Source organism: Vitis riparia, unplaced genomic scaffold, assembly GCF_004353265.1.
Source record: "Vitis riparia cultivar Riparia Gloire de Montpellier isolate 1030 unplaced genomic scaffold, EGFV_Vit.rip_1.0 scaffold392_pilon_pilon, whole genome shotgun sequence".
Lineage (NCBI taxonomy): Eukaryota > Viridiplantae > Streptophyta > Magnoliopsida > Vitales > Vitaceae > Vitis > Vitis riparia.
In genome coordinates this window covers 318,424-326,052 of record NW_023269673.1, presented here as the reverse complement: position 1 = coordinate 326,052, position 7,629 = coordinate 318,424, and the positions used below count along the sequence as shown (strand labels likewise).

At 36.9% G+C, this 7,629-nt stretch overlaps 1 non-coding gene across 1 annotated transcript; it reads left to right on the top strand.

Moving 5' to 3' along the window:
- The first annotated feature begins 1,276 nt into the window (after positions 1-1,276).
- LOC117909818 lies at positions 1,277-1,383 on the top strand. The gene has a single exon (XR_004650469.1). It is a non-coding gene; the product is annotated as a small nucleolar RNA R71 (small nucleolar RNA).
- Positions 1,384-7,629: the final 6,246 nt, after the last annotated feature.

Sequence of the window (7,629 nt, the reverse complement as noted above, 5' to 3'; positions counted from 1 at the left end):
AGATCTATCTACAAGATGCAAACATACCGTAGTAGGCTTCACTTCCCCTAGTCCAAGTTTCTTGAAAATAGAAAGAGACATCAAATTAACACTTGCACCAAGATCACATAAAACTTTATCAAAAACAAAATTAAAATCACCAATAGTGCAAGGTATAGTGAAACTGTCTGCATCTTTTAGCTTAGGAGGAAGCTTCCTTTGAAGAATGGCGTTGCACTCTTCAATGAGCATCACCTTCTCATTGTCCATCAATTTCTTCTTATTTGATAACATCTCCGTTAAGAATTTAACATATTTTGGCATTTGCTCTAGCATATCTACAAAAGGAAAATTGATATGTATGCTCTTAAAAATATCAATAAATTTAGAAAATTGCTTATCTAAATTTTGCTTTTTCAGCCTTTGAGGAAAATGGATGGCATTAGATGATGGTTTTCGAATAGATGGATGTATAGGAGTGGAAGTATCTTTTTCCTTGGGAACCGAAGTATCCTCCTTATTTGCTTGCTGCTCGGCCTTCTGTGATTGTTCTAACTTCTTCCTACTTCTAAGAGTTCTGGCCTTTACATGCTCCTTAGGATTTGTCTTCATGATACTAGGAAGTGCTCCTTATGTTCTCTCTGTCAATAACTTAGAAATCTCCCCCACTTGATGCTCAAGGTTGCGAATGCTTGCACCGTGGTTCCTGAAATATGCTTTAGTATCATCAATAAAATCGTTAGTCTTTTGCATAAATTGGGTGAAAACTTCTTCCAAGTTTGGTTTATTCTCTTGAGATTGGAAACCGGAGGGTGGTTTTTGCACATGAGCATTGTTACTCCATGAGAAGTTTAGACGATTCCTGCACCCTTGGTTGAAATAATTGGAGTTGGAATTGTATTGATGTTGATTATTGGCCACATAGTTCACTTGTTCGGATATATTTGCTTCATATGGGCCTTCAACTTGACACTCCAAGCTAGGATGATTACCTGCACAATTTTCACAAACTAAATTAGAAATAGCAACAACATTCAGTTTCTTAAAATTATTATTTAAAATTGCAACTTGAGCAACCAAATTATTAAAAACATTGATATCATGAACCCCGATTGTCCTCTTTTGTGCATTTCTATCTGTAGACTTCAAGAAATTGTTGCTAGCCATCACTTCTATAAGTTGATATCCCTCATTCGGTGTCTTATTAATAAAAGCTCCTCCACTTGCTGCCTCCACCATGGTTTGAGTATTAGGGTGCAAACTATTGTAGAACTTTTTCACTTGCATCCATATTGGTAAGCCATGGTGTGGGCACTTTCTTAAAAGATCTTTGAACCTCTCCCAAGCTTCATAAAGAGACTCTTGATCTTGTTGTAAAAAGTTAGTTATATCATTCCTCATCTTTGCAAATTTTGTTGGTGGGAAGTATTTAGCAAGAAAAGCGTTAACCAATCCATCCCATGTAGTGATTGTCCCTGAAGGTAATGAAATTAACCATGCCTTAGCCTTGTTATTTAGAGAGAATGGAAACAATCAAATTCTTATTCAATCATCGGTCACACCATTATGCTAGAAGGTATCACAAATTTCTAAGAAATTTGCAATATGTAGATTAGGATCATCATTAGCCAATCCTCCAAATTGAACCGAAGATTGAATCATTTGAATAATTGCTGGTTTGATCTCAAAATTGTTAGCTTGGATGGGTGGCCTTCGAATGTTTGAGACACCCACATTAGGAACAGATTAATCCTTAAGTGCCTTGTTTGGGACTCCATTATCACCATGATTCTCACCCCCATTGCAGAAACCACTTGAATTACTTGTTGCTTGCATTTCTGATTTAGCTTTCAAGGTGTTTTGTTGATAACAAGGTCAATTGGTACTAAGTCCAGACTCCTTGTACGTCTGATACACTAAAAAAACCTAAAAAGAGAAAAACAATTGAGTGAGAATAAAAAGAAAATAAATCAAATTAGCACAGAAATAACTGAAATTAATATTAGTAACAAATAGTCCCCGACAACATTGCCAAAAACTTGATGTGCTGGTTCGCAAGTATACGAATCATTCAAGTAATATAATTGTACCTAAGTACGGATATCGAACCCACAAGGACTATGCTACTAATTACTAAAATTTATTATTTCTACTACTATTTGATCAACCGAATATTTAAAGTTGTAGAAAAAAAAAACAACTTAAACAATTAAAGAAAATAAATTCAAACTCTTATGATTTAAACGATCTAGGGCTTTTGATTTCACTAGAAACACTTTTCATGCAATTGATTGCTTGACCTAATTCCCGTTATGCTTTATTTGGAGACTTAATTGATTACTACTCAAAAAGTGTTATTTTGTAGCTTGTAATTAACTCTTTTAAACACTTTTGAGTAGTAGTTATTACCTTTTAACTCAATTAGCATATTAAGTACCTTTGCAATCGTTTCTAATCAAATTGTGTTAAGTTTTGGTGCTTTTGATAGTAATTTGATCACCAAAGCAATCCAAGATTGAGGAGAGTTCTATGGAATCCATGGCAAAGCAATTGGAAGCTCATTAACATGAAGAACCTAAGCTTTGAAGCTTTATAGTCCTTTGCCAAAAGCAAATCATGAATGCAAGGAGGGAAAGCAAAGAGAGAAATCTAACATGAAGAATTCAAGAGGATAGCAACTGTTGGACACTTTTGAAGCACTTCATGGAGACCATTTCATGCATACTATATGTTGTTTCGAAGCTCGGGAAGTCAGCAATCCAACACTTCAAATTCTGTGCAAATCGGAGTTGAAATGAAGAATTTATAGCCATTGGAAGCCAATCACACCAAGCTGAAGGCCAATTTCGCAAGTTGCGAAATCAGCCTTTGGTTGCGAAATCACAAGGTGATGGCTGCGAAATCAGCCTTTGGCTGCGAAATGGAGACCTTCAGCTTGCGAAATTTCACAGCCATCTTGCATGCCTACGAAATCCTCCTGAGTGCTTCTAGATATTTGCGACCGACACTTTTAGATTTTTTTTTCTTCTTCAGATATTTGTTATTTAAATCCCCATTTTCTCCTTGTAATCCACCAATCATAGGATTCCTTAGTTCATAAGCAAGAACAAAGGGTGAATAACCTCATATATATTGTTTTTAATTTTCATTACATATAGATCTCTTGGGGAGCTTCTTCTCAGAGACAACTTTTTGTACAATTTTGAAGGAAGTAAAATACAGAGCTTTGCTATGCCTTACCTACTCATTTTGATTGTATTCTTCTTACTAGCCAAACAAGCTCTGAGAATGTTTCCTTAGAGAATGAGTGGCTAGACTTTTTGTCTCTTGGAGCTAAGGTAGCTGGGTAAGGTGCCGAGTGCAAGAATTGGTAGTTTTGTTGTTTCAGCTATTAATGAAGAGAAAGTGTGACCCGTTAATGGTTTCTATGTTTTTAGTTAACTAAAAACGCCTTTAACTCACCTAGGCCAACACTTGGTAAGGCAAGTGATCTCTATCCATTGAGATGCACTAGTTTACCTCTTGCGAGCTTTTGGGAGGTGACTTAAAGGTAGGATTTTCTAGAATTGCCAACACTTGGTAAGCTTTTTGACTCTAAGGAGACATCCATTAGTTATCTCTTGCGAGCTTGAGAAGGGAAATCTAAGGTTAATGATCACCTTAAATGGTAAATGCTAGGTGAGAGGCATGAGCCATTGCAAGTTGCATCAGTGAGAGGGATTTAGCGTTTGAACTCATTAAAGGGAAGCATCTGTACCATACCGGTTAGAGAATTAACTATATGTTAATTCTCCAATGTGAGGAAAAGAACCAAAGTGACCGGAACTCTGTTTTTGCATGAGGACCCTGACCCCAATGATCCTAAAACTCCAAGAAACACATTTATTTATAAGAAATTTTTGTTTCTTTATTTTTGGTTAGCTTAAAACCAATCCTTTTCCAAACAAAGTTTATGTTTTCTTTTGAAGCTAACCCTGAAATGAAAAGGCACCAATTCAACTTTGAATTAATGTCAATAATAAGTTGAAAAATCTTCCCAGTGAACGATCCTAGAGCCACTATGCTATATTAGCTGAGGCTATCCTAGTGCATGGTGATATAGGTTATAAATTTTTTTGATTACTCCTGTCTAAGGGCCAAACTCAAGGTACACCAGCTAGGCACGCAATCAAATGGCGTCGTTGTCGGGGAAGGTGCCAACTTCACAGTGATATTATTTCAGAGTACTTGTGATTTTCATCACAAGTTTGGTGATTTTTCTTTCATTTTACTAACTCTTTTAATCATTTCTTTTACTTGTTCATATTCTAACATATCTTTTAAGTTAGTTTTAGTTAATCTAAGTCTTTTTTTAGTTTTGTTTTCTTTTTTATTACTACCCAAAAGTGCCATTTTACACCTTTAAGTCATTATGTTTTAAGCACTTTTGTGTAGTAATTCTTCACCTTTATTCCAATTGGCATGTTAAGGACCTAGCAATGACTTCTAATCATATTTGTGGCTAGTTTTAGTGTTTTGACATCTTTTTGGATCATTAAGACAAGCCAACCAAAGAAGAAAAGCAAAGAGAAGCAAAGAAAATCAAAAGAGAAGCAAGGAGGAAATCTGAAGTCAGCAGCTGCAGTGTTCTTTGGCACTTTTGGAGCACTTCCAGAAGTCCATTTTTTACATGCTATATACCGTTTCGAAGCTCAAGAATTCAAGAATCCAACGCTTCAAACCGTGCACGATTTGGAGCTGAAACGAGGAAGTTATGACCTTCGGAAGAGAACTGCTCCAGGTGTGCGAAAATTTCGCACACCTTCTGAATGGTGTGCGAATTTCGCACACCTGTGCGAAACACCTTCTGAATGGTGTGTGAATTTCGCACACCTGTGCGAAATCCCTTCTGAATGGTGTGCGAATTTCGCACACCCCCTCCCCTGTTTTGCCGACTCCACTTTAGATATTTTCTTAAGTTTCTTTTGATGTAATTTCCTTTCTTCTCCTTGTAGCAAGCCAATGAAAAGCTTTGCTTTTGTAAAAACTATATAAGGGGTGGAAATCACCTCTTGAAGACATGTAACCCGAGTGTTAAGCTTAACACTTAGCAATATACAGAGCACTCTTATTTTCTATTTTCTCATTACTATTTTCTCTTTCTTGGAAGCCAAACAACCTCTGAGGATGTTTTCTCAGAGGATGAGAGGCTAAACTCTTGGTTTCTTGGAGTGAAGGAAGCTAGGTGAAAAGTCCAGATGAAAAGTTGGAAAATGCTCGTGCATTAAATTCAGGCAGTTGAAGTTCATAAATGGCTTTTTAATCTAAAGTTTTGCTTTAAATCCCTTAGAATCACGTTGAATGGCCAATACATGGTAAGCTTCAGGTCTTTATGGATGCTTATTGCTAGATCCATATTAGTCCATTAGTTATCATGTACGAGCCATTGGAAAGTGGTTCAAGGTGAAGACCTATATAGTGTCTAAAGCCATTAATGGACCTTGACTACCATTTCTATTGATTCTTATGGATTAAATCTTCATTGTTAAACCTACACCGGTTCGGGAAATAACTATAGGTTAAATCCCCAATGCGAGGAGAAAAATCCGGAATTTTCCACTTTGCATTCTAAACTTGACCCTAGCAATCCTTAGCTCCGAGAAACTTTCTTTCTTCCATTTTTAATTAGTTTATGTTAATTTAGTTTCAAATACTTTCAAAACAAATTTTATTTTCTTTTTAAGCTTTAAGTTTTTGATAAAGGAAATCATTAAATTTAATTTCTAATCATGAGTATATCACTAGTAGAATGAAAACCCATCCCAGAGTTCGACCCTAGAGCCACTATACTATAGTAGCTTTGCTACACTAGTATGAGGTCATAGGTTTTATAAATGTTTTTGATTAAATGACCCGACTGGGTATCCCATGCGCGAATCACTTTTGTTTTTGTTTTTGTTACAGTTGATACTAGTTGTGTATGCCAAATTGGATACGAGACAGTGGAGAAAGGCTTGTGAAACGTGAAACACCTCATAACAAGGAATTGGAATGGAACCTGAACATCATGGAAGCTACACCTGAAGATCAGCATAGTCACCATGGTCACCAGGACAATCCCAATGCATTCAGATCAATGAGGGACCACATGCATCCACCTCGTATGAGTGCACAATCATGTATAGTGCCCCCTATAGAGCAGCTAGTGATCAGACCGCATATTGTTCCACTTCTACCAACTTTCCATGGGATGGAAAGTGAGAACCCCTATGCCCATATCAAGGAATTTGAAGATGTTTGTAATACATTTCAAGAAGGAGGAGCTTCAATCGACCTGATGAGGCTTAAGCTATTTCCTTTTATTTTAAAGGATAAGGCCAAGATTTGGCTTAATTCCTTAAGGCCAAGGAGTATCCGTACTTGGACTGATTTGCAAGTTGAATTCATCAAGAAGTTTTTTCCTACTCATAGAACAAATGGCTTGAAAAGGCAAATTTCAAACTTCTTAGCTAAAGAGAATGAGAAATTCTATGAGTGTTGGGAAAGGTACATGGAAGCCATCAATGCTTGTCCTCACCATGGTTTTGATACATGGCTATTGGTGAGTTACTTTTATGATGGGATGTCTTCCTCAATGAAGCAACTCCTCGAAACAATGTGTGGAGGAGATTTCATGAGTAAGAATCCGAAGGAAGTGATTACTACCCAAAAAGTGCTATTTTACACCTTTAAGTCATTATGTTTTAAGCACTTTTGTGTAGTAATTCTCCATCTTTATTCCAATTGGCATGTTAAGGACCTAGCAATGACTTCTAATCATATTTGTGGCTAGTTTTAGTGTTTTGACAGCTTTTTGGATCATTAAGACAAGCTAACTAAAGGAGAAAAGCAAAGAGAAGCAAAGAGGAAAACAGAGGACAGTAGCTGCAGTCTTCTTTGGCACTTTTGGAGTACTTCCTGACGCCCATTTTCTACATGCTATATACCATTTCAAAGCTCAGGAAGTCAAGAATCCAACGCTTGAAACCATGTATGATTTGGAGCTGAAACGAGGAAGATATGGCCTTTGGAAAACAACTGCTCCAGGCTTGTGCGAAACTCGCACACCCCCTCAGCTGTGCGAATGGTGTGCGAAACTTGCACACCCCCTTCCAAATTCGCACACCCCATGCGTGGTGCAAATTTTCCTCTGTTTTTGCCGACTCCACTTTAGATATTTTCTTATGTATTTTTTGATGTAATTTCCTTTCTTATCCTTGTAACAAGCCAATCACAAGCTTTGTTTTTGTAAAGACTATATAAGGGGTGGAAATCACCTCTCGAAGACATCTATCATATGTGTTATGTTTTACACTTAGAAAAATACAGAGCTCTCTCGTTTTCCCTTTTCTCTCTACTATTTTCTTTTTCTTGGAAGCCAAACAACCTCTGAGGATGTTTTCTCAGAGGATGAGAGGCTAAACTTTTGGTTTCTTGGAGTGAATGAAGCTAGGTGAAAAGTCCAGATGCAAAGGTGGAAAACGCTTGTGCCTTAAATACAGGTAGTTGAAGTTCATAAATGGCTTTTAAATCCAAAGTTTTGCTTTAAATCCCTTAGAATCACTTTGAATGGCCAATACATGGTAAGCTTCAGGTCTCTGTGGATGCTTATTGCTAGATCCATATCAGTCC